The sequence below is a fragment of the Athene cunicularia genome (genome assembly GCF_003259725.1).
Source record: "Athene cunicularia isolate RWA chromosome 1 unlocalized genomic scaffold, athCun1 chr1_part2, whole genome shotgun sequence".
Lineage (NCBI taxonomy): Eukaryota > Metazoa > Chordata > Aves > Strigiformes > Strigidae > Athene > Athene cunicularia.
In genome coordinates, this window is record NW_020799092.1 from 13,441,974 (window position 1) to 13,469,175 (window position 27,202).

At 41.7% G+C, this 27,202-nt stretch overlaps 1 protein-coding gene across 5 annotated transcripts in view; it reads right to left on the reverse strand.

Moving 5' to 3' along the window:
- IQSEC3 (IQ motif and Sec7 domain 3) overlaps window positions 1–27,202 on the reverse strand; it is a 103,627-nt gene that overhangs the window by 56,158 nt on the left and 20,267 nt on the right. For all 5 annotated transcript variants that reach the window (XM_026868401.1, XM_026868402.1, XM_026868405.1 and 2 more), the window contains one exon: window positions 1,617–1,697. The gene's annotated coding sequence lies outside the window, so the exon portion shown is untranslated. Of the gene's footprint in view, window positions 1–1,616; window positions 1,698–27,202 lie in introns of those variants that run through there.

Consider the following 27,202-nt stretch of genomic DNA (forward strand, 5'->3'; position numbering starts at 1 on the left):
CCCAGCACAAGGAGGGCGGGGAAACTCAGGGTCAAGGGATGAGTAGGGCCTTTGGGAGTCACTGTGACAAAAAGAAGACCTGACAAAGAGCATGACAAAAATGACTCTAGAGCTTAAGACACTGTAGGAGTGACAGCCTTATAGGATAAGAAAATAAGGACACTGATCAGAAATAAGATGGAGGCTGGGACAAGAATGGGGCAGGGTCAACGATCAGGGTATGAAGATAGAACACTATAGCAAAATTGAGCCTCTGTTCAGACAAAATAAAGAACATAAACAAAACTCTCTCTCTCCAGAAACATAAAGGAGAGGTAGCTGTCCCTACCACAGAAACCTCTGCTGTGTCTTCCTCTTCCTTGCCAGCATCTCCTCATCTGTCACAGAGGTGCAGCTGCAGATGTCCCACAGGGCTGTCATGCAAACTTTACCAATGCTTGAAAGCCATGGCAGAGACATCATGGAGTTAACCCTTCCATCTTCATACATAAATAGAAAGAAGGGGGCCTGTTTCTTTACCCTGTCTCCAAGTGTGGTCGAACCCTACTTTTGAACATTCACACACACACACACACACATATTCTCTTCCCAGTTGTCCACAGTCTGCTCCAGTGAGCAGAACAAGCAAAAGAAATACCATTTTAAAAATGCTGTAGCATCACTACTGCAACTCAGCTGCCCAATTCGGTCTGGAGCCCTCCCTAGTAACTCAGCTTCTTATACAGATGCTAAAGGTCAGATGTAAAAGTCTAGCAGTGTGATGAGAGAAATCTTTAAAGAGAAACCTGTTTGCTGTTGAAGAAAGGGTGATGAGGCATGAGAAAAAGGAGTAAGTCTAGGAGATGAAGGTGTAAGAAGTCGTGAGAGGAGAAGGAGATGGCAAGAACAAGGCCGAGTATGGAAATTATATGCAGTACGAGCATCTTAAGTATGTTTGAAGTTCCCTGGACCTCTTGGTCTTGGTACTGAAGTCATTCAATGATGAGGGAGAGCTATGACAATTGCTGTTGCACCCACAACTGGCTGCACTCGATACAAGTTAGTAAAAGTTTATAGTACCTATCTATAACTGTCCTTCGTTGGCAAGCTCAGACCATTTCAACACATGTAAAACTGCACCCCCATGCTGTCTCAGGATGTGAGACAGAACCCTGAGTTTGTTTGGTGACTTTTTCTGTAGCTTAAAGGTTATGGGTCTATACTGGTGTGTGTCCAGGCACCTTATAATGTAAGATAACTAATTTGAAGGAGAAGAGTGAATCAGGTTTATGTCAGTGTCAAAGTGATGCAGAAGGGTAAGAAAAGGCACAAGCATGAATGTGGGTTGATAGAAGTAGATGTTTGAAGAGAGGCAGAAAGTATGTTTTTGGAGGTGCTTGGGTGTGTGTGAGTGAAGGCCAGAGGGGGTTTGTGAGCAATTAAACAACAGTATGAACCGTAACCTCTGGGAGGGAAAAGAGAGGGACAGCAGTGCTGGGGACATGGGACATAAGGGAGGATGGAGGAGGATGGAGGTGTATAATGTGTGAATTTTGTCTGGGGCAGGAAGATTAGTCATGGATGATAAGGATGGAGGGGATGGAAAAGTAAAGGTCTTGCTGGCAGCAATTTCCCACCTTGGTGAGGAGTCTGGAGATGAAGGCTTCTGCTCTGCATCAGCTGCTGGACAACAGAACTGGTGTAAAACAGTTTCATTCCTGTAAGAAAAAACAAACCATAGCAGGTCAGCATTCAGCTCACTCAGCAGAAAACTCAAGAGAGAATGTCTTTCCCAGGGCTCTTCCAAGGGACAATGACTCACAGTGATGTGAAAGAAAAATCTGATTAGTGCACGAACGTTTTGCACTCCAAGGTGGAGAGGAGGAGGAGAGAAGGGGGCTAAACAATTCTATTCCCCTACCTTACCTGTCCTGCTGTTGATGTCAAGCTGTAAAGAATGGGGCAAAAGCACCCAAATAAAAAGTATTCCTTCTATCAGTATCTATCTCATGATCCCATACATCTCATGAGAAACAGTTTTGTCTGTCTCTAACTTTTATGTCTTTTGAGACCAAAACAGCTACTTAGATGTGTTTCCTTAGATATGTGTCCTATATATTGTAATGCAAAGAAGTTGATATTTTGTTGACAGTGGCTAAATTAACTCTGTGAACATCTCTTCTGAAACCTCTCTAGGGCACAGAAATGGCTTCAGCACATCAGCACTGGGCATTACCAAAAATAGTAGCAGAAAGCTGATGGCACAAGTAGTGGGGCTGAGATCATGATGAGAGGAAGAGATCACAGCAAAGAAAAGCAAAACCATAATGTAACAAACCTGAGCAAAACAGGAAAACAAAAGGCTAAAAATGTGTTTATTAGATAAGAAAGGCAAAAGAATTCATCCAAAGGAAGAAATCCTAGACAAACTTCCACAACTTCTCACTAATCTTGAGTAACTTGTTCTTGGGTCCCTTGACTGGAAACATTTGTAAGGAGTCTGTTTTTCAGGGCTGCTGGGGACTTGTCACAACACTGGAACTCAGTAAGAGCTGCTCAGCACCTCTGAACATGAGATCCTTTTAAGATACTTCCAGGGAGGCCCTTGAGGTGTCATAGGCAGCACTAATCCACAGCCAATTTTGAACACACCGACCTTCATCAATTGAAATAAGTCGCTAAAAAGACACAGATGTCAAGGGGGGGAAATACTAGGAGAATGGAAAAAGAAATTAAAAGAGGAGAAGAAAAGTGGGATAGATAAAGCAGACTGAATCCTCACGTAGCATAAAATCACCCTGTCTCCAAGCCAATGGAACAGCAGTTACAGCACTGTTCTCAGTGCTATTGCAGAGACCCATGGCTCAAGTGGGGTCAACTTTCAAAAATATTTTTGCAGCTTCTAACTCAGACATAAGCAGCAAAGCTAAGTCTCCTTGTCATGGGGCCTCAGATTCTCCCAAAGGCCCTGCCACATTGTCCGTCACTCTCAAATGTGAAGCTTATCACCTCTGTCTTTCTCAAAATCTGACAGACATGGCCACACTCAAAGATTACAATGATGATACTGTTCCTAGCCACCTCCTTCCAGCCTCTGAGCCAGCTTAATATAACAAACTGCTTGATTCTTTCACTTCCTTCCAATGCATTCTTAAAAGGAATCTTTCCTTAGAAACAACAGAATTGGCAGGAGCAACACAGCAGGGGGAAAACAATAGCATTAGTTTTACCTCACTGACTTCTGCCCATGCCTCTGTCTCTGTCTGTGACATGCAATCTTCAAGGGAAAGAGAGGACATGTGTGTGACATATCAAATTCATCTCCTGGGCTTGTAACTACTCAGTTCACATCCTTCTCTCCTGTCAGCCTGGTTATTGCTAGTTCTCGCTATGTTCTTTCTAATTTAAACTTCTCTGGTGGCAAGTACCTACCTGACTGATGTGTCCATAAATTACTTGTCTTCTTTTTATTGAAGCAAGTGGTGGGATCACATTTGAGTCTATGTCCAAACAAGCTCACATAAATACTCCAGCCCATACATCTTGTCACTCTGCTTCCAGCTAGAATGTCAGGAATTTTCTAATAAAATTTTGGTTTTGCATAAAAACACTGATTCATCAGATTTAAACTATCTGGTGAAAACATCTTGAGTTTGACAAAGATTCTTCAAATTACATGGCTTTACCTGGATTTTCTGGCAGTTTGTTGGGGGGCCATGCCTCCATAACTCACATCCTAGTGCAGCCATGTCATACAAGCAGCCCCTCAGGGAGGGGCCATCAGGTTTTCCACCCAGCTCTTTGTTCTGCCTAACTTCCCCCAGAGCAACAATGCTGGGAGCTGGCTAGCCCAAGAGGTGTGGAGCACCTGCACCAAGGCAGTCAGCTCTGCAGAGCAACCCCGGAGTCACAGACATCATCAGCTCTAGTGTGGAAATGCAGAAGGCTCTCAGATGATTCAGCAACAGCCAGCAATCATTCTGAGGAGAATGCTTGGTTTCAAAAGTATTATATATTGGCATTTCCTACTGAATTTCATCTCTACAGGAACCAGTGGGAAAAAAGAGCCTGCTTTCAGATAAAAGTAACAACATCTTTTGAAATCATAGACTAATTAAGGTTGGAAAAGACCCTTAAGATCATTGAGTCCAACCATAAACCTAACACTGCAAAGTCTACCATTAAGCCATGCCCTAAGTGCCACATCTTCATGTCTTTTGAAAACCTCCAGGGATGGTGACTCAACCATTTCCCTGGGCAGCCTGTTCCAGTGTTTGATAACCCTTTCAGTGAGGAAATTTTTCCTAATATCCAGTCTAAACTTTCCCTGGCGCAACTTGAGGCCATTTGCTCTTGTCACTTGTTAATTAGGAAAAGAGACTGACACCCATCTTACTACAACCTCCTTTCAGGTAGTTGTAGAGAGAAATAGGGTCTCCCCTCAGCTCCCTTTTCTCCAAGCTAAACCACTTCAGTTTCTTCAGCCACTCCTCAAAAGACTTGTTCTCTAGACCCTTCACCAGCTTCAAAATGGAGTCTTCCAACAAATGGACACCCCAAATGTCAGCCATTTCTAATCTCAACACTTCCCTAAATGAATGACACTGTTCTCTGCTTTTATTCAAACAGCAGATACACCACTCCAATTCCTAATTACACATGAAAAAAGCAATCAACAGGGAGGGAAAACATAGGGAAAAAGAGGAAGGGACAAGGATGGACAAAAACCTGAGAAGCAGAAGCCTGTATATAGATTAATTTCCTTGCTAGTTAATTATCAGAATAGAAACACAGAGAAAAGTAAAGGGAAGCAGGGAAAGGAAGAGTGATGTGAAGTTACAGGACTTTAGGCTCAGTCTCCTGTGGGCGTTGTAAGGAAAAACATCTCACAGATACTCTACAGAGAATCATTATGCTCTAAGCACTGCACAGTCGCAGTTGCACAGTCAGCTGTTGACTCTGGTTCTCATGATTACTCATGTGTGTTTAACACTAACCTTGGTTATTTCCTGCCCAAACCAGAGTCCTCCTGAACCTCTGAGATCCCAAGATCTCTGGAGTAGTTGTGTACCTTACATACCACTAGCAGATGTTGATCATGCCCACGGGCAGAAATATGCATCCAGGCCATTTGGGATCTTTGAATCCCCCCTCTGTGGGCCATGACTCCCATGGAGAAGCCATGAGGGAGGTGGTTAGGAGCAGTCACTGACTGATAGAGGTAAATATATGAGTATTATTAATGGGTTTTACAAGACTGTGCTGAAAGCTCTTCCCCTGACTGCAGGCAGGGAAGGCTATCTTACTACTCCTATTAAATCTGAGTTCCCCAAATGCCCAAGAGCAGTTGGAGCTCTGGTTCTATTTACATTCTTCTTTTACAGCTTGCTTCTCTTTTGTGCTATCCAGGCATATACCACAGGGACAAGGTTCCACCTTGGAGACTATCCCTGTTCATTTTCCTCTTTCTTTCCACATCTTGATCTTGCATGTATATGATAATCTGCAAATCCACAACCTCGCCTTTGCAGCATACAGTGCATAGACCAGACAGGAGCTGGGAGAGGGTTAACTTGCTATGGAAGTAGGCCTGTTCCCACCAGAGGTTGCATTAGTTGCTATCTGGACAAAGCATCTCCCATCTGGGTGCAAAAGGCAAGTGTCCTAGGGTCTTACTATCACTTTTAAGCCTAAAGTACGTGCTCAAGGAAAGCAGTTGTCTTTTTAACTGTATGAATTCTTCAGGTAAGATGGTATTTTTGCTGTTGTGATTCAAGAGGACCTAGCAGGATTGTAATTGCTGGTGGCTAATCTGGATTTCATTTCCCTGTGGTACTGTCAACATTTAAAGTGAGTCTTGAGATATTTAGTATCTGTCTAAAGTCAGTGTAAAACTTTTGATAGTGGTTTGGCTTTTTTTTTTTTTTCCTTTCTGTGCTTTCTTTTTATTTTGTTTTTAAACAAATCTTACTTCGTAAGTCAGAAAGGCTATATAGAACTTGAATCTGCAACCTCTGCAGAGTTAAACACCAGAAAGCATAAAGCTTATTTTTTGCCTTTGAAAAACAGGGAAGAAGGCAACACGTATTCAGTCCAGTGACAGCTGATTCAGACTCATTACTTTGGGATGCTGATCTGTAATGTTTTTTCTTTTTAAATACTTCAGGTAGGTGGAAATGGCCTAGCAATTAAAAGGGTAGGTCCAGGCTTGATTTTTTGCATTTCTGCCTCTTTCTCTATGTCCTCTGCCTTGCCTTCCTCAGACTTGCAAACCACAACAGAGACTGCATCTAAGCAAACACTGTTGTGGGCAGATCAGGCAGGTGATTGTGGAGAGAGATGATTTCACCCATCTGCCAGAATACTGTTGAACTGTTCTATTTCCAGTGTGATGCTTTAAAAGCAAACAAAGTTTTATCTCTTAGCTTGCACCCTGATGTAAGTTTGGAAGGGAAAAGCCAGCAAAAAAGGTGTTCTGGGTGAGTGAAGAAGAGTTGGGTGGTACAAAAGAGGAAGAGTCTAACAGAGAGGAGGAGGCATGCTGAAGTGCCTCTTGAGGTAACTGGTGCCAGCAGTATGTGAGTTGTGCGTGGAGGAGCAGCAGAGGATAAGGGCAAGTTCAGATGCAAATGAGGACTGGGAACAGCCTGAGCCTGTCAAGTGCCTTGCTCGGTCTAGCTGGGATGCATTTGCTTCAGAGGCAAGGATTTGACTGTCCAGACCTATCTTAAATGCAGACAAAGCTATGCTTGGCCCAGTAGTAACCCAAGCTATCAACTGAAACTTTAGCCTCCTATCCTCTAAGATAAAACAACTGACTGAACTTTATTCAGTTGTCTTTAACATTGCTCCTGACAAGAGGTATCCTCCAGCAAGCAGCCTGCAGCCTCAGTGAGGTTATCTGTGAATGAACTGTCCAGCCAAAGCAATTCCTGCTCTGTAATGAACTTTTAGAGAGGCCTGTGCCAAACCTCCTGGCTAGCACAAGCTGTCTGCAGTCAGCTCAGGAGTTATCTCTACCCGTCTGGCTTCTTAGAAAGTTGGACTGTTCTGCAAAGGGGTCCCCTGACTCATCCCAAAGAGCCAAGCCTCTTTTCTCTTAAAAACTGGTGTTGTAGAGGGTACAACAATTGAGGTCCAAAAATTTAAAGTCTCTGTAGCTACCTAGATTGCACATCACAGGGCCAAAGGAGTACAAACTTCCCTAAAATTGCCTTAATGCTGTATCTTCCCTTTGGACAAATGCTTGGGGCTTTATGTTCATTCAGTATTGTTGCCCATCCTAAGCATCAGTACCCACTAGTTTAGCACTGATGACAGCTGTCCTGAATTAGAGATGCCTGACTGTTGAGAGCTGTATTACGGTAAACAAGTCTAACCCCTTTTTCTTCTTCTCCTGTCCCTGCAAACGCAAACCCCCAACCTAGACAGCATATGGAAAACAGTGGTGCTCCCTGATCTCCAGCAGTCAGCTTTAATTAAACAAATATCCAGTGTGGCCTGTTCTCATAGATAAAGAGCAGCTCTGTGTTTTTCTGCATGAATGACTTTAGAGTACAAGAAATGCCAAAACAAGACAGAATGAAAATTGCTCTCAGTATGAAAACACAGAGCATGCTTCTCTAACATCACCCCTGCATCCCACCGTGGCTGCTGCCCTCGTCAGTTATGTAGGATAGCTGCATGGCCCCTACTGCAAGAACAATGAAGATCATTGGGTTCTCCAGCTGCCACTACTTGCCTAATCTCTGTAGCCTGTACTTGTGCTCTACTGGCCTGCATATTCAGTAGCCTTGTCCTTGGCCCAAGTGCACATCAGTTCTTAGAGATCTGACAATGCTGAAAGGCAAATGGTGATCCCTCAAGCAATTTTCTGTCAGTAAATAACTAGTCCAACTCACATAACCTTTCTGGTTTTGCTTTAAAACTCCACCTTTTGAAGAAATGCTAAAGACTTTGACCAAAAGTCATTGTTTGTAGTGCTGGATATCTCAGCTTTCCTGGAATCTTTTGCTACTTGTCTCTATCTTGCTTTTTTTTTTTTTTTTGATTTTTTGATAGCTGGCAGGAGAACAGATGGAGTCACAGAAATCATGGCCTAGAAGGGGAAGATTAAAGTCAAAAGAGTAAAAGAAGAATTGAATTAGTCTCAGAACCTTTACTGGCCGTTATCCTTCCTAAGATCAGGATGGAAGAACCACAAACAGGAATTTTGAAAGGCCAGTTGCATGGTCTTCTGACTCCCCCAAAATGTACAGCTCTAGCTACCAACAGAGCTATGACACAACCTAGCCAAGGTTAGCTGCAGGCTCTACTCCTTCTATCATCTCCCTCCTGTGCTACATCTATTTCTGATTCCAGTCATCCTGGAACTGAGAGTTGAAGCGAGATCTGAAAGAGGCAGTGTTTCCAAAAGAGTACCTTCTAGCAACTAGCTGTTTTTCGCCTTGTTCTTCACCCTTCACTCCAAAATACCCTCACTAAAACTTTCCAGCTGTCTTAATTACTAATCTCAATTGTAGGTCATTAGACTGGTTTTCTGGCAGAAGTTGAGTATGGGCAGAGTTTATGTTATAAGGAATTTAAGTTCTTTAACTCTTAGAAGTCTGATGACCTCCTTGTTGTTACAGGATACTGTTGACAGCAAGAATTTGACAAGATTCAGAGAAGAACTGGACATTTTAAAGACTATACTATAAGAATAATTAATGCAGATCCTTTCCAAAGCCAATATATAGGACTCAAACTCTTCAGCATTGCAAGAAGGCTTATGGGTGTCCCATGGCTATCTACTGTGACTCTATCTCTGAAAAACAGCTACACAAACCAGATTCACAAATCTGACTGTCTGAAAAATCCTGTGTTAAAGGGTAAGGGACTTAGCAGCCAAGATACTGAAGTGTAGGAGTGCAACGAGATCAAAACTGTAATTTTATTTTACATTTCCAGCAACTACAACAATCCCAACCTGAGTGTCCTCAGGATGCATCTTAGGAATGGACTGATTTGTTAATCTTCTCTAAATTTCCAAAGACTTCTGTATTCAGTCAAAAAATGTCCCGGTATTAATCCCCAAAGAGGAGAATGAGACTGAAGCAGTCTGGAGTCAGATATGCATGGTAGATTGCTGAGGATGAAACTACAACACATGAAGCAGAGGGAAGAATTGAACAAAAGATGATAAGATGGTTTGGAAATTGTGTGTGTTGACACCTCAAGCTCTTACAGACACCTTTAGACTACTTCAGTTTTATTTCCCCTTCCCTAACTTCTTGGCCTCTGTCACCTCCTATGCTCCATATCTGTTGGTTTCAAGGCTATAGATTTACTTTGCTCTCCAAGTCATCACTATGTAGACTCCCTCATCAGGAGCACACTCTCAAGTGGCAGTGACTATCCTCCGTCCTTTAGCTATCTGGAAGGTCAGTGCCATATTTGTAAAGGGCTTGCATATGCCACTATAGTCTATGCAGAACCACTTTTTTATATCTGTTCCACATACTTTTCATTGACTCTCTGGTCTGTTGTCTATAGGGGTAGATATTCATAATGTATGTATGTGCAGAGTGACAGAGACATCATCCAGATCTATGATTTTCTTAACTTATTTCCGACCAGGGACTGTCTAGCTTTGCCTGTGACCCTTCACAGGCTTAGATATATAGTTAATTGCATGAAAAAAATGAAGATGTATCTAGGTGATGTCTAGATGACAGCTCACAACTACTGCCTACAAAACCAAATTGCTGAAGAAATCCCCTGGCAGTGTCAGCATGATGAATGAAGGTATAATACACATACATGCCCAGCCTTGCCAGGATGCTCTTATTTCAGTCCACTTGAGTGCCTATCATTTCACAGCTCTTTCTTTAGCATTCTCAGAGCTGTTCTTCCTTCTTCCCTCCTCTACCCTGCAAAGTAATGCTGGGAGGGGTGAAGAGGAGAGAACTTACCAGGAGCATCTATTCTCTCTGTTTGCCTGCCAGAAATGAAAAAACAAGTATGTTTTGTAGTCTGGAACCTGGCCTGCTCTGAACCCCTCATGAGTGTTGGAGAGAATGTCTTCTCCCATTATGTTTCTCTAGAAATTTTATGATCAAAAGATCAGAGCTCATCCTCTAAACCTACTTAGCACCTGCTTAATCATCATATTGTTACTTGGTACAAATTCATTTTAAGTCATACATCCTTTATATAGCATTACTATACATTTATTTTTCTAGTGCTAGAGGATGGGATGAAGATGGGATCCCCATTGACAGAGTATTTTCAGTTAGTCACTGGAATATGTTGATTTTAGAGGCCCTATAAAATATCTTAAAACAAATTCACCTTGGTAATACAAAATACCATATGTATACACTACTGTTTGGAAAGTGAAAATTCAGTGTGACATGCTGATGTGTGTCTTTGAGCTATTGTAGGTTCTTCAGAATAGCACAGCTTGAAAGGATAAGCACAAGGCACCGTGCTGAGGAAATGGAATTTCCTGTGTTGGAGGAAGAAGATCTGAGCCAATGCTGCTGTGATCTGATCTTTTTTTGGTTAACCAGTTGGGTGACTATAACAGATATGTCAAATATGCCATACATTTATCACCATCTGCTTCCAGGGATGGAGATATTAATGCCATATCTTCCTGAACAGTTGGTTTCTCAGCTTACTTTAGTCCATATATGTGGCACGCATTTCTCCTGTACATCCTCACTCTTACCTTGAAGAAATTCTTGGGGAAAAGTGTGGGCATGACTGGCAGATGAGTACATGGATTTAAAAAAAAAATTGAGGTGTTTTGCACCAACTTCAGTGCAAAGAACATGACTGGTGGACAAATGTGTGGGGGATGTGTACTAAAGAGGGTCTGAGCATGAAGAGATAGGGTGAGCTGGCATTCATGGGTTGAGGGTCAGAGTCAGCAATGTGTCTGGGAGATAATGAAAATGAGTTGTGGCCTCTTGTGTTCTGGCTCAGTAGGGTCTGCTCCTCTGCCATAGACCTAGACACTCTCTTTTGTTGGTGACAGATTACTTGACAGAAATTTCCTTACCCAAGGATCTAGGCTCCAGACATCACTAGCAAGAGCGATGAAGATTGGAAAGATGTCACCTGTGGATTCAGTGTATTCAGTGAAAATTGCTGTTAAGAAGTCCATTTTGTTACCCAGAAACACTTGAAGGAAATCTAACCCATTTGTTAAACCTACAAGGAGTGGTTGGGCTAACTGCCAGATTTTCCCTTCATGCTAGAAACAGGCAAGAGGAGAAAAAGGAACAGAACATGCCCCAGGAATGGGGAGAGTCCAGACTGGTCCAGACTGCCAGAAGCAAAGTCTGGGGCAGCTTTTGGACACATTTGCAGCACTTCTTGTGCTAGGTGGTGCATTACTCTTTTGTGCAGTTTTGTGGCTCTTGATGTTTCAGCTACAGTGGGATGAAATAACTTACTTAAGGTGAACTAAGGATGATACACTTTCAATTATCTGGGGACTAACTTCATTATAACCAGTCTAGGTGACAGAAATTGTCCACAGGAGGAAACTTAAGATCAAGTATCTACTATACAAAGAAAGTCTGATCTTAAAGCAGTAAACATACTGTATTGCATACACATGCTGTGCTTTAATAAAGGCAGCAGCTTGAAGAGATTTGGAAATAGTACTCAACTTGGATGAAACAAAACATTCAGATTTGGAACATATGGATGGCCTGAGAGAAGCTAGCATTGCTGAAAGCTCTCTGTAGCTATGTTGGTGTCTTATAGAATTATTAGTTGAGGAAATACTCTTTGGGTTTATGGGGGGTGCTCCTCATGCTCTCATATTGGCCCAGATGAAATGATTCACTCAGAAGCTTCTCTTCTTGCTATTAATTTCTTTCCTAAGGCACAGTAGGAACAGGGATGAGGGAAATGATTGTACTTGTTAAGCAAGTCCCAGGAAGAAACTTTCTAAGTGGAAGAGAACTTGTCATCAGCTGCTAGAGGGGTTGGGGGGCTGCCTCTCCTGAAATGTCTTTGAATCGCATGTGTGCTGGGTTTATGAAGAGGGGTTTTTGGTAGCAGGGAAGGGGCTACAGTGGTGGCCCCTGCAAGAAGCTTCCAAAGCTCCCCTGGCTCAAAGTCAGACACACCTCTGGCCAAGACCAAGCCAACTAGTGACAGTGGCTGCACTTCTGTGATAATGTATTTAAGAAAGGGAACCTGAGAGGGGGTTGAGTCTTGTGAGGAGGAGTTACGAGAAGGACACCTGTGTGAATGCCAAGGTCAGTGGAAAAAAGGAGGAGGAGGAAGGGGGGCAGGTGCATCAGAGAAGAGCCCCTCTGTATCCCATGGCGAGACAGCAGGGCCACCCCCTGCCACCCATGGAGGTCACCCATGGACTGACTGCAACCCTCATAACCTGCCCCTGTGGGGAGGAGGTAGAAATAACTGGAATAAAACTGAGCCTGGGAAGAAGGGGGGGAGGGGGTGTTTAAAGATATGATAATGCTTCTCACTGTCCCATTTTGTCTGTTGTCATTATCATTAGTGTTTTGAACTAAAGGGATGTCTTTGTTTTCTTCCCTTAATGAGCCTGGTTTTTAATGGATGAGCTACCCCACCCGGTCCTTATCTCCATTCCCGAGCCTTTTGATTCATTTTTTCTCCTTCCCAGCACTGGGGGGAAGGGGTGAGTGAATGTCGGCTGCACGGTGTTCAGTGGGCTCAAACCACAACAACATGTCAATGGGGAATCCATTCACTCCATTTAAGTTGGGTTTCTCTTCCCCAGAGGAACATAGCGCCATAGAGCATGACTGTCTGCTAACTGGATTGGTGCTTTGTAAGCACTAAGAGGAAGAAGGCAAAGTGGCTATGACGGGAGGAAATGCTCTATGTTGGACTATGCAATAGACCAATGTGCACCACCAGTCTTGTTTAGATCCTCTGTCTATGGTGGAAACAGTTGATGACTTATTGTGATAGATAAGTCACAACATCATTTGCTCTGACTGGTTAACAGGGTGAATACTGGTACTCAGGAAAAACAGCTACTATATGAAAAAGCAATCTGATATTCTAAGTGTATGTGCACAGCTAATCATGTGGAAGCGATCCTCTGGTGACACATGCAACACTCACTGGGAGTGAGCAGAGGTTTAATAAGTTGTAGCCAAAACTATACTTCAGATACCACAACTAGAAAGCTGCTATGTAAATCTGAAGCATGTGTGAGGGGGAGTTTGTGTAAGTTCCTGAAATAATTTCAATTAAATAATTACCATAAACAGAAGCTGTATTGATTAATTTCTTAATAGAAAGATGGTATATTAATAAAAAACTACTTTTCCAAGACAACATGTAACCTTTTCTAAGACAGCATCCCTCACTTCCAACTATCTTCAATATAATTTCTTTTAAATGTTATATATGTAATGGAATAATTACATGTCTGCAAATGCATGCTGATAGTGACCTTCTGTAGCTTTAAACATCTTTTCATACCTCTTCTGTTTTGTAATATACAAAGGCCCTTTCTTCTTTGTTCAAATAATAGATTTATAACTACATAAAATGGAAATAGCTGGCAAAAGCTCACTTTTAATTACACTGATGAGCATTCTCCAAATTGCCTCCAGTTCTTCATATGATAATTATAGTTTGTCAGCCTAATACCAATGAGTACGTGATTCCTCTAAAGAGATCCAGAGGTAGCACTCTGTCTGAATGCTCGGCTAGCAGAGTAAACACCTTTTTTCTTCTCTCCTATTTTGGGCTAATATGTATGAACACTATAAAAAAGCTAAGGCTTGTGCTAGTGAAACTGGCAACCCTTTTTGTAATTATTGGGACTGTGAGATATAAATGGAATTTAGGTCTCTTCCTCAGTAAGAATAAATTATTTTTACTTTTTGAATAAGTCAGAATAGGACTCAGTAAAAGGATTTTTGTTATGACTGAGTATTAGATCTGTTTTTAATCAGGCTTAGACTTCTTACTGGCTTCTCACTCATGTGGCTCATGTTTAACCCCTGTACAGGAAGACAGTCCTAGAATTTTCCAGAGGCTAAAAACAAGTGTTCCTCAGTGCTGGAGAATGACACAAAGCTATATGTAGAAGCACTGTTAAATAATTCAGAATGCCGTAAACATTCAAATTAGCTGCATACGCAGAAATGGCTCACCACTGAGCTCTTCATGCACCTGAGCAACACTGTCTTCTCTAGACTTGCCCCTGTATGGCAATGCGTGGCCAGATTTGCTGCTTGTATGACTGCAGTCCTGTGACCTTGCAGGCAGCTCTGTATTCAATGCTGGATACCAGAGTAGCATGACAGTGAACTGCACCATTAAAGACAAACTTAAAAGCTTGTTACTACCACACTGGGCTGATGTACTAAATTTAAATAACGGTTTTATTCTGTGTACTCACCAAAGATTATTAAGATTGTTCTGTGGGGTAAGTCCTGCTGCCTAGTACTGAGCTGCTCAGACTCTACTGTATGTTGAGGCTTGATGCAAAACAGTGTTACAGGAGTGCAGTTGAATGCAATGAGAAAGATTATGGCTTGGCTTGGCTTGGCTCACAGAAGGCTGTTTCAGGCCCTTGGTTTGGGGTTTGGGGCCTTAGCTATGGAAACCACATTACTACCAGACCTTCTGGGGCTGTTGCACCAATGACATCTACAATTGAAAGTGGAGTGGTCTCCTAACTGCGAAGGACAACAAGGAGAATTAGGAATGCAGAACCAGACATAGGCTGCTTGGTGGCATACACAGGACTAAATTTTGCTGTTCTCTGACGCTTCAGAACTGAGCTGCTTCTGCTGTAGGAAGGGGGAGAGCAAAGGAAAAAGGCAGGACCAGCTGCAGATCTGACTCTAATGCTTTAGGTGACAGATAGGAATAGTCACCAGTTTCATGGGAAATTTAATTTCCTCATTTCCCTTCCACATGCATCCATGTGCTTCCACCAGGGCCTTGACATATGGAAAGTAGACAGTGTTCAAGACTGCTTGTGGACGCAGCAGCTGGTTGACACCAAGAGCAGCTGAATTTGCATATGTAATTGCCCTGGAAGAAAAGTATCATTTGGCACTAATTCAAGTGGGGAGAGGATGGAACTTGTATGCTCAGCACTTCATGATCATGGATACTTGGTTTTGCATTAAGAAGAGATTTCACAGTTTCTTGGAGGCTTCATAAACTCCTAACTTTGCAAAGGCAGCAGAAGAGAATATGGAATTAATGAGGTATCCTGATTTGGAAGAGCTACAGGAGTTTCCCTTCTTAACTGGTCAATAATTCCTGGGATTTAAAACCAGTAGGACATATAATGTACTGTTAAGTCAATTTATCAAGACAATGACAGTTTTGTTAGTCTTAGTCCCAGGAGACGGGTTATTTTATACTTCCTGTCTGGTGCAGCAACACTTGGAAATAATCAGCACAAAAATGGAGAAGACATCACTTCTTAACCTGATGCCTTGCATATACTAATTGTTCATCCATGTCCTATCTCAGAACTGAGATACAAATGTCAGCTTACACTCATACTGCTGGTCAGAAGAGCAGTGCTTCAGTCAGTGATGACTATAGGAATATATATCACCTGCATCTGCAATCTACAGCTCATCTTGAATTAAATGAGCTTCTTATGTCTGTCTGTACTACTGAATCTCTCTGAGGTAACTTATTGCAGCTAGCTTGTGCCTTGTGGGGAGTCTTAACTTGCTAAAACATCCCACAAAACAACTACTGTTCTCTGCATAATAAGCTTTGAGCTTTCCACCACGTGCCAGAGTCCTTTGTTTCCTTTCCCTTATTTGGAAAAAAAAATGTATATAAGGTGTAGTTCTGGAAACATAAACATAAGAGATTTTCCTGTAGTATAGGAGCCTGATTTCTGAAGAGATATTTCAAGAAAATTGCAAAAAAATTACTAGAAATCAGAGTAAGGAGCTGTGGGACTGATTGTTTCTACTCCTGAAACAAGATGGATGATGCAGGCCTTCTGAACCTTGTGGTACTTACAGTTGGGCAATCTCCTCTAACAACTGAAATTTAACAAGTTTGCTTCAGTACCCTGGTGCTGACAGGGCTGTAGCATAAACTGATACCATGTGGCTCAGCATAAGCTGGCAGTGCTACTTGTGCTTTCACACTTCAGCTGTGAAGCTACATCAGTTATGGTTCCAGACCCTAGATTCTGGGATCTGACAATACTTCCCATCTTGGGAAGAGGCTACGGCAGTGGCAGTATCTGTGCCTGTGGTTACTTGAGCACTAGGAGCTGTTTAAATCTTGATTCTTGTGATGAATGGATTCTGCCTAGTCTCTAGTTTAGCCTTGGAAGCTGCATGCTGGGGGAAGTTCCACTTTTGGAAGTTGCTGTTCTGTACAAAAAGTGTGTAGCGCATGAAGAAATCCCAGAACTGTACAAAAGGTGTTGGGAAGAGACAATGAAGCCTCTCACAGGAAAAACAACCTAGGAAGCATAAGATTTTAATCGAACAAGTGTCAAACAGTAAGATGCACAGAGGTACAATGCTGATTAGAAAGGACAGCCATCTTCCTATTATCTAAGCACAGATATGAGTAGGCGAGAGCAATTATTACACTCCTAGGCTAGGAGGGTCAGCCTTGCTTGTAGCTGAAACACAGCCCCACACATCCAGGAAGTAGCTACATCTCAGGGTCATCTCAGAGCAACCAAAATGTGACAGAGATTCATTAGTCACTGGATTTCTTTCATGGCAATGAAGTAGAGCTCGCTCAATGTGCTACGGAGACTAAATAACCTCCCTCCTGTTCTAGGAGGGGTATTCTTTGTCCAGGGTCATCTAGTTCTATGCTTTTTACATGCGGCTCTGCTGCTCCACCCCAGTCTCCCTACAGGGAGATATGATTCTTCATGCCTTGTGTCTTCAGTCAGGATTGCCAGAATTCCCATCTTCCCATGGCTGCTGTTTCTCCTACTAAAGGATTAGTAGCAGATTAGCAGAGACCAGCATGATCACACAGCAGAAATACTCTTGAAATGTATGAAGGAGTGCTGTCCTGGGCTCCTGCCTGTGTGTGCCCTTGAGAAAAGCAGAATTTGAGTTGCAGCTGTGGACCACTATTTAGTCTCTACAGGCTCAGGACTCAAAGGTAATTTTGGACAGTGATCTGGGGACCATCTGTATTGTGAGATTCTTGCTAGCCAGTCAGTAGTCACGTGATTTAAAAAAAAAAAAAAAAATCAGAAGTGATTCATAGTGGAGGGCAAGTAATACTGAATAATGTCCATCCTTGCAGCAAACTGACAAAACCACCTAAATGGGGTGGGAAAGGGGAGTCCTCTTTATTTTTGAGATAAAAGTTGTTCTGCCTTGCTTGCAAAACCAACAAATAAATAACACTGAGATGCAAATCTACCTTTTATACACTTGCCTTGTATTTTAACTAGAAAAGCATCTCCTCAGGACTTTCCTTATCCCTGCCTCCTCCCTGATCATGATTACTTCCGCACAATGGCCAAAATCATATCCAGGCTGGATGAGAATAGTCGTACTGACAGCTCCATGTTTCTCAGCTGACATCTCCATCAAATAGCAGATCTCCCAGCTCAGTCTAAACTTAACTCTCATCGCATTTCATTCCCCTTCTCGTTGTACCTCTCCTAACAGTTCTCAGCTGAATGTTGATTGCTTTCACTACCACTCTAGTCAGTGCTTACTCAAGCCATATAAACTCATACATTTTGTTTCTCCTTCTACCCACCATATTTTCAAATTAAACTTGATGCTAACAGATTCATCTGTCTGGTCTGTGTGGCAGCACTTATGCCCACAATGCCACCTGGGATGGGGCTCAGCACAGTGGTCCTTGCTGGGATCTGAACCATCATAAGCAAGAGGTACTTTGACACGAGGACAGTAACAGTGGTCACTACAGATTATGTGGTGGGGTACTCTGATAGGCAGTTTCTATCAGGAGGAACTTTGTTTTTGCAAGAAAGGATGCATTATGTGGTATTTACATTAGGACCAAAGAGATGTCATTAGAAGTACTGGTGTGTGTATGTGGTAGAAAGAAGCAGTATATTACAGTCCAGAGATACAAGCATTTTGTATAAAGCTGAATACAGAAAAAAAGTTGATTCTTGCAAGTCAGAAGTTTCTCTCATTGACAGTGCTTTTTAACTGATGCTGTGGAGTTCCTTCTGCTGGTGCCAGGCTCCCTCCTTTAAGGAAGCATGGTGGAGCACAGGAGCTGGGGGCAGCAAGTACATAAAACGCTTTAGGTTTGTCTTTTTAAGGAAAGGGCAGATTCTAAAGCCTCTTCTCTTCCCCTTGCAAAATTATCCTCTGGTTAACTGTGGTATTGACTACTTTGCTCCATGACTTTCTGTCTGTAAAGGGAAATGTCATACTTGGCTGTGTTTCATTTATTTTGAATTTCCTTTATGCCATAATTTGAAGGACATCTTCCAAATTCCCAAGTTCAGGGTAATTGATGCCACTGTGAATTTGAAAGCATTTGCTTGAGTTTTGCACCTTTGTGCAGAACAATTGAATACTTCCACCCTTTTAGGCATGTTGAAGATCACCATCTCTTTTTTCCAAAGTAAATTAACAGAATAACTGCAATATACAAGACATTTTAGACCCTGTTTCTATGTCCTCAGTTACTAGGCACTTTAATTCCTGTATCTCTAGGAACAACCACTGCCTTAACAACTTTCCTTCTTGTTTACCACTTGTCTCTGCACTATACAGTACTAAGACAGTGAAAATCATATTGCCAGAGTTTTGATCCAGCACAGGCACTTGGAAGAGCATGTTGGGATGTTCCAGAGGGATGTTATTTTGGAACTTGCAATGTCTCAGAATAGCAATTTTTTTTTTTTCTTGCCAAAGTAATGCTTTTCAAATAACTTAAGTGGAAGAGACTGTCTTTCTAATCAGGCCTTACGATAGCAGGATTTGGATTCTACTCCCACAGTGACTTCCAAACAGTGGCCCATTCTTAGTTGGATGGAGACAGAATTTCCCATCTTGCAAAACAGGTTGCATTACAGATTGGAGTCTCATGGCTAGGCTGCACTTGGAATGGACCACTCTTTTCTAGCATTTATTGAGATTTCATAGTGATTATTGTCATAGAACAGCTCAAGCGTCTTTGCAAAACAGTGCTGAATTGTATAAAAGGCATCAACAGAGATAAAAATGAGAAATTTTTTTCTGCTTCATCCATGGGGTGTAACTGTATGCCATGATTCAATTGCATGTTTCAGGTACCATTGTTAAGCTGTTGTCTGGAATATTCAGCTTTCACTACTTACACAGCTGAAAATGCCTAGCTGGTTTGTGTGTTTTCGAGTTATGAGGCTATTTAAAAAAAAAAAAGATCAATAGTCAAACCCAGGGTGAATTTGTGTTACAGTGAAATTAAAGTACCAATGGGAAACTGGACTTTGTGGAGAAGAATCATCTAAAAGGACACAAGGCAAAATACAACCCTATTGTAAATGTATTGGCATCAATGGCATATACATAGCCTATGCACAGATGGATCTGGTTTGGAAACTTATAGCTCCTATCTAATCAACAAGTTTAATGGGAATGTCAGCCCTTGATATCAGGAGAAGCAGGATTCTGTCCTTGTACAGTAGCTAGGCAAACAACATGGAATTTTATTATTTTTTTTATTCATTCTGTAGCTGTGTGAATAAAGTGAAAATCAATGAATAATATATTCAATCAACTTTGTGATATTTCTTAATCTAGAATCAGTTTGTCCAGCTCTATTGGGGAATTTCATAGGTGTCATGGTAATGTTTCCATGCAATGCACTTATCAACAGTTCTGATACAGGACCAGAGATTCAAGCAAAGGATAACCCAATAAAAGATACACCATAAATAAAACATGAGCAAACCATAAATGTACTAGGAGATCCCCCATAAGCAGGAAGGATTCCAGAAAACCAAAGTTTCCAGTGATGCACAGAAGGAAATACTCTGTACAGACTCCAAGGTACAGAACATAAGGGAGGAGTTTGGAGGCCTCTATGCAAGTTTTACTCTTTTCAGAGGAAACATAATACCTGCTATCAATATGCTAGCCAGAAAAGCATAAACACAGCTTGTAATGTCTTTGACCACCTACTTGCTTGTGTAGGCATCAATTCTACATCTAATAATCCTTTGTCCTTGAAGTTTTCTCAAGGCAGAATGGGTTTGATTGAAACAGAATGTACTCTGGATGGCTATATGCAATCCTTTAACATCACACTCTTAAACCACAAACGCTAGTCTTATTAAACTGTTAGCACTTCTGGTACAGTGATAGAGACAGAGAATGCCCCACAACTGTGATAAAGCACCACATGAATACTGTTTCCAAACTTTTTAATCTTTCCCAGCACATACAAAAGAAGCAGCTGGACAAGAGTAAGGGTTGAAATGGAATCTGATTGTTATTCATCTGGGATCTCCTCCAACTCCCACTAAAACAGTATTTCCACTGAGTTCGTATATGATCTGATTTCCACTCCCATGCAATGAATCTTAGCCAATTCAGCTCTTAAGGGTTGTCCTGACTCAAATGCTATCTGCATTCAAATGAAGGTTCTTCCTACTTATGAATAGATCTTTTTCTTGTGTCTGTTGCACGAGAAATGTCATTTATTACCATTTCAAGCAGGAGAATCAGTAAACAGTATGGCTTCTCACACAGCAATCTCCCCTAGCAATGTCTATGTTGTCCTCTCTGTCTTCAATCTTTTTACATTTGTAACTAAACATTTCAGATGGGAATATTTTTCAATGGGTAGCAGAATCAACAGCCTGATCTTAAGAGTCCCTAATGATTCCATGTTCTTGAACATGAGTTTAAAGAGAGATTATGTGTGCAGGCATGGGGCTCTGAAAAATCTGTGGCTCACAGATTGTGGCTCTACAACACACCCAGCACAAAAAGACTGAAGCAACAGCAAAAGAGGTGTGAACTGTCCCACTTATCTGTACAGAGTCTGCATGCCAGTATTAGGAAGTTCTACATGACTTACTGTGTCCCACTGAATTGATGCTGAGAGCAGGCAGGGCTTGCAATAGAAGGAGGTGCATGCTTCACTTTCAGGAAAAAAACAGTAGTTCTTAGCTGCCCCATCTCCTCACTGAGATTAGCAAACCTCTTGTGGGTGCTAGGCGTATCATTTAGGTATGTCTGGAAAGACCTTTGATCCTTGGGCTAAAGACACTTTGAAAGAGCAAAGTGGTGGTGGCTGCAAGAATACCACCCTTGTGCTACTGCGGCGTGTCCCCTTGGGTGAGGGGTGACGATGATTTGTTGAGTCACTTCATGGAAGCCTGAGCTACCATGGCCTGTGCTGTGATTGTTTTCTGAGGTAAACAGGAAATCTCAGACCCTAGTAATGTCAATTCTGAACTTCTGACCAGGGCTACATTCCATTTTAAGGGAAAAAAGAAGGAATGATCTCTATGTTTGGTTACCTCATACCTTGTCTTACATCGTCACCTTATGAGTGTGCCAGAAGGCCAAAAGAGGACCTCTGATTGTCATGTGCAACCTGCATAACAGGCTTTTCCAGTTGTTGATATGGCATGTGGAAGACTGAGCTGTGTTCCTGTTCTACCTAATTCAGAGTGACTGGAGAGAAAAACTTTTGCTCTGAATCTGTAGGGACTTCAATCTATGCCTCTCTCCTTTCCCAAATGAATCAAAAAAACTTATCTGCAAAAGTGCTAAGCTGGATCTGAATTTCAGCCTCCACAAATTTTTTTGTTAGAATTCTCACTGGCAAATTGTACCACTGCATTTGGAATGCCATACCCATCTACAGATCAAAATATTTAAATACAAACATTTTATTAATCTTTGTCAGAGACTAGCAGAACACTCTCACTGATTTTGTTTTCCTCACACTTGCTCCGGCAACTTTTGTCTCTTTTCCGGGTTCATCTTCAACCTGTTGGGATAGCAAGTTGTGTTGTCACCCATATGTCTTAATCATGTCTTAATTACTATGCTTGCTTTCAGGTGCTGGAAAAACAGTAATGTGGGTAAGCAATTTAAAACTGACATTCTGAGAGCTTTCTCACCAGTGTTTGTACCTCAAACTGCTCCATCTAACCTGACTCGAAGAGAAATGTTGTTGAGCATAGTATGTGACTCTCTCCATTAAAGGCTCTCAAGATCCAAAGCTCATTGCTGGCTCTGGGGCAGCACTAGGAACGTTCCAGTATGGCTGCCTGATTCAGCCTGTACTCTAATTTTTGAAGTTGTGGTGCCTTGTATTGTGTCTAAATTAAAATATAGTCTTGCATTAAAATGATATATAGAACCTTGAAAGCTGTCTCAGAAACCTTCTCCCCTTTGTGTCAATAATGCACAGTCCCACTCATTTCTTTGCTCCACAAAGTGCTGTCAAACATGTCCAGTCATCCAGTGCTCACTGCAACAAAACTGTTCATCTTTCAAAGGCAGCATTCTCAGAGCTTTTTTCAAACTCCACTGGCAGACACCTCGTGCTACCCCCTGCAAGGAAAATGAGTTACACTCATCTAGCCACACAGGGGGATGCTAAAGTAAAGTGAGACAATACAATTTGCTCACTGTCATACAGCAAGCTCTGTAGCATGAAGCTCTTACCTTTCTAACACCTCAGTCCCGGTTTCTAAGCAATAGTCCAAGCTTCTCCTCTATTCAGCAGCTCAAACTACTGCAAAGGATTAAGTAGGTACTTAACACCATATTGAACAGCAGCCAAAAGAATTAATTTCACACTAGAGGAAGAAACCAGCACAAAGAATTCAACAAGTTGGGGTATGAAGAAAGTGTGTACTGATTAAGAGATAGAAACACCTATGCTTAACTGCTAAAGCCTGTAGTTGTCAAATCTAGCCCTCCCATACTGCTTCCCCCTGCCCTGATTTGTGAGCAAAAAGCTTCTTTAAATGAGGGAGAAACTTTCTAAACAACAGAGTGCAAGACACTTCTGCCCAGTAGCTCACCTGGTGAGATGCTTCCCTAAAAGTCACTCTAAGTTCCTTTACTGGGTAGCAGCCCCAGGGAACAGAACTGGGCACCTCTCTTGAAAAGAATCACATCTAAATCCTGATACTCTTCTACAGAGCCTAAACTGTGGTCCCAGAAGAGTATATCTGTCTCAGAAGCATTATGTTGTACCTATCTGAATTAAGTATTATTCTTGTTCTGAAAGGGCTGCAGATGCTATGTAACCTGTCACTGGAATAGCTAATGAGCTCATATAACCAGAAAAAGGCCTTGAACCTGAGCAGTATAAACCTGGTCCTTCCAGGCTGAGCAAACCAATCCATTCATTACAAGTAATGAAGGCAACACAAAATGAATTGGAATTAAATGGTTCACATCACTAATAAAGCACAGGAACAGGAATTAAGCTGACCTGTACTGCTCAGTTATTACTAATAAGCTATATTTGCAGGTATTTTAACCAGTCTCCTCCTCTCCAGAAGAGAACATACAGCTTCAGTAACACAGTGAGAACCTCCAGTTATTTGTCAGCACACCAAATAAGCAACACCTTTCTGCTGAAATCACCAATAAAGCTAATAAAAGTATTGCAGCAGCATACAAATGGGCACTGCAGCACCTGGCTAAACATCTGTTTGCATGTTGAGAGTAGAGAAATGGAGCCCCTGACATCTTCTTATGAAGAAAGAACCCTCTCCTGCTTGAGCTAAAAGAGGATCTCTCTGAGAATGCATAGGTGTCATTGCAATTATTTCCTCTGGTCTCTAGGCTTACTTAAACCAAACACTCTCCACCTCTCCTACTACACCGCAAAAAGCAGATGGCACATATGCACAAAGAACACTAGAGATAAAAGATATGTCTAGAACTTGGGTCTATTTCATGGGATCATTAAAAATGTTAACTTTCCCCAAGGCACACATTAACAACCTACTTGAGTCCTCACACCTTGCCTACTTCCATTCAGACAGAAGGTATATCAGGAGGTAGGAAGTGCAGCATAATCAAGATACTTAATTTGGGCTGATAAAATAATCAGACTGAAAAGTTGCAACATACCCTACCAGGCAACAATAAATCTCTTTTACTAGCTGTCACTAATAGCTGCTGCAAGCAAAGGAAAAAATAAAATGGAGAGCCAGCAAAATGGAAGCCTCAGCCAGCCAACAGGAACAAATACCAACAAACTTTCAGATAAGCATTTGAATCATGCTCTCCTTATCAAACAACATAGACAAAATGCAGCCCCCACATCCTCTTCTGTGATTGATCCCAACATATATTCCTTTATGTGGAATTTCCAGTATGAGGAAAGAACATGAAAGCAATGAGCTGGCCATACAATGCACACAGAATAGAAAGCAGCCATTTTTTCCATTCCATGTTGTTCTAGCATTGTGCCTTGTCTTTGGTTTGAGGTTTGAAAGGGTTGTTAACCTTTGCAGATTCCCACAGGCATGAGTTCTTCTGCTGAACCTGCTGGTAGGAAGGCCATCTTGCTATAACTCATATGAAACAGATAAGAGTTTTCATCACATTGGAACTTACATCATCAGTCTTGAACACAACATCACTGCTGTGCATGCTCTCTCCTCTTGCTGATTAATCTTGCTGTTTGGCGTCAATGGAAGAGCTTTCAGAGTTGAGAAGTACTGGCACACTTGAAACCTCAGCTAATCCTCTTTCAAAAGGCATTGTTGCTATTCTTGGAATAATGAGTAGGAAGTTTCCTTGCTCTGTTAATGGGTACAATTAGAGGCAAAATTGTTGAGTTGTTTTCTGACAGCTTGTTCCAAAGATGCCATGACCCATATCACTTCTGGTTGAAGCAAAAGAAGTCAACGCATTCAAGTTTTTGTCTGAATGACAATTCATTAAACAACAACTGGTCAAAAATTGCCAGAGTCCAAATATTCTCCTGACAACAAGTGCTTTTTTGGCCCAGAAGGAACACTGAAAAGATTTTTACATGTTGGTTAACTTTTTTTAACAACCTTTCAATGGAAAATCTAGGAACAAAAGTTTGCTGATTCTTAAGCATCACATTTTATTGAAAGATACAGGTTCTCATGAGACCTTATCATACATTGAAAATGTGTGGGTGGTTTCTTAGACAGTTTTAGTGTTCATAAATATTCTCAAATGATGCCAGAAAGAGATTACAAGAACTCCTTATGCTTGTGCTCAATGGAAAGGGCTTCTGAATTCTAACTAATCTGTGTTACTTCTTAACATGAAGAACCTATCCTCTTGAAGACTAGCCACTAGATGCTGTTATTCTGGTAGCAAAATTCCATCATAATGGACAAAGCGCAGTGTTTTCTCCCTCATTTCGTAGCATGATCCTTCTTGGTTTAGGGTGGCTGAACTTCACCTGAGAAGTGAAGTTTATCTCCCTGTAAAACAGTATTGGTATAGTTCAAAACTACCTCTGAAGACACACCTGCCACCTCTCCCCCCCACCCCATCTACTGACATTATATCTGCTTTCACGCTGTAGCTGTAAGAAAGATGTTGCAATACTATTCATTGATCTGGGGCATATTGTGTGCTCTTTCTCATGCAGTAGAGGTGACCATGGATACATGAGTGATTGCATTTATATTGAGGAGGGGAAAATGATAGAAAACTGATTGCTGGAGAAGATGTGAAAGCGATAAAAATTAATGTCTTGATGCTAAACTCAAGTGTCTTGAGTCCCAACCTGTGTGAGGGGCATAGCTGGGCAAAGAAGACAGTGAAGATAGCTTGCTCTCTGTGGTACTACTACTATCTTTTGTAAAATTAAGGTAGAGCAGCTGTTTGTAATATGAACAATAAGCAACTTTTTTAATACTTCCATTAATCCCTTAAGTACTTTACAAGGGGGTAGTGAGGAGAGAGAAACAGAGTGCCATTGATGTCTAGCCATTTCTTAGGTGGGATTTGGCAGTCAGTATGCTGCAGAGTTGTGTAAGGAGGAGCTTTGAGCTGGGGATATCTAAACAAACCCTTTCTCTTGCGAAATATACTGGAAGATCATTTAGGGATTAAAGTCTGCCTAGGAGGATCTAACTGTTCCTTTTCCATGAGTGTTAATGGAAACTAAGCACCTGAAATCTCTTGGTAACTTTGAAGACTCAGCCTTTTTAAGTCATTCAGAGCAGATGGGAACACGGCTGTTCAGATTTCAAATCTGATTTGCTGCTGCACCATGAGCTCCTGAGAAGTGAGTTTCTTTGCCTTTAAACTGAACCCCTTTTGAAAATAAATGCTCAGATAACTAAGCCATTTTGGATTGGAACTGAGAGCTGTACTGCTTGACTATACATTGCAGGTAAACTGAAGATCTCACATATGACTGCAGCATGTTCTCAGAAACCAACGTTTTTTGAAAGATGACTGGTTTCCAAGCTTACTGTGCTGTTCTAGAGCAAGTGTGCAGGCTGGATCATGTGACTTCCCACAAGAGTATGTCATTCTACTGCTTTTAGACCATCCATAAGCTTCTATGTGATTCTCTACCACTTTGCACTAGTCTTTCTGCACTTCTGACTAAACTGTTGCAGTTGATTGGATTACAAAAAGGGAAATTACCCTTTTGCTTGTGTTTGATAGCTTAGTTTCCTCTCATCAGTAGAAACTGCAGCATGAGGAGACCTTATATAAGAAAAAATGTGAAAATCCTGAGAACAGGCACAAACTGAGGCTCATCTAGTTCCAGACTGGTGGTTAGAAATGTTTTAAGACTGGGCATTGCTTGTGTTGTATTCTTGCCAACTGCAAGAGTATGTTTCTCTCCTTTGGAATGAGATCCTTGTGTTTAGGATGACAAAATTCATAGCAAAGTCAGATTCAGGGTGACTCGAAAGCAGACAGACTGTGACAAGTTTTCACTGCAGTTGCTAGACCCCCTTCACCAAGCTGAAAAAGTCTGTTTAGCAACACTTAGTGGCCTACAGCTATGCTTCCTCAGGCTGCACTCATGTCACTATTATAAGCTAAGTGAGTCAGTCTAGGTATGAAGTTGAAGACTTCCAATGAATACTGAAGGGGGTGCTGCAGTAAGTGGTGGTCTTCCTTCTGACTCATCATTGCACCAGTGCCACGACAAGGTGCTGTAAGGTTCAGTGTCCCTAGCAAGATGTAATGTTGAAGTCACCTGAACTCCTAGTAAGACTAAATGAAATTTTTGTTGTTGTTGTTGTGCCATACTTGCATGTGTAAACTTGGAGTCTTCT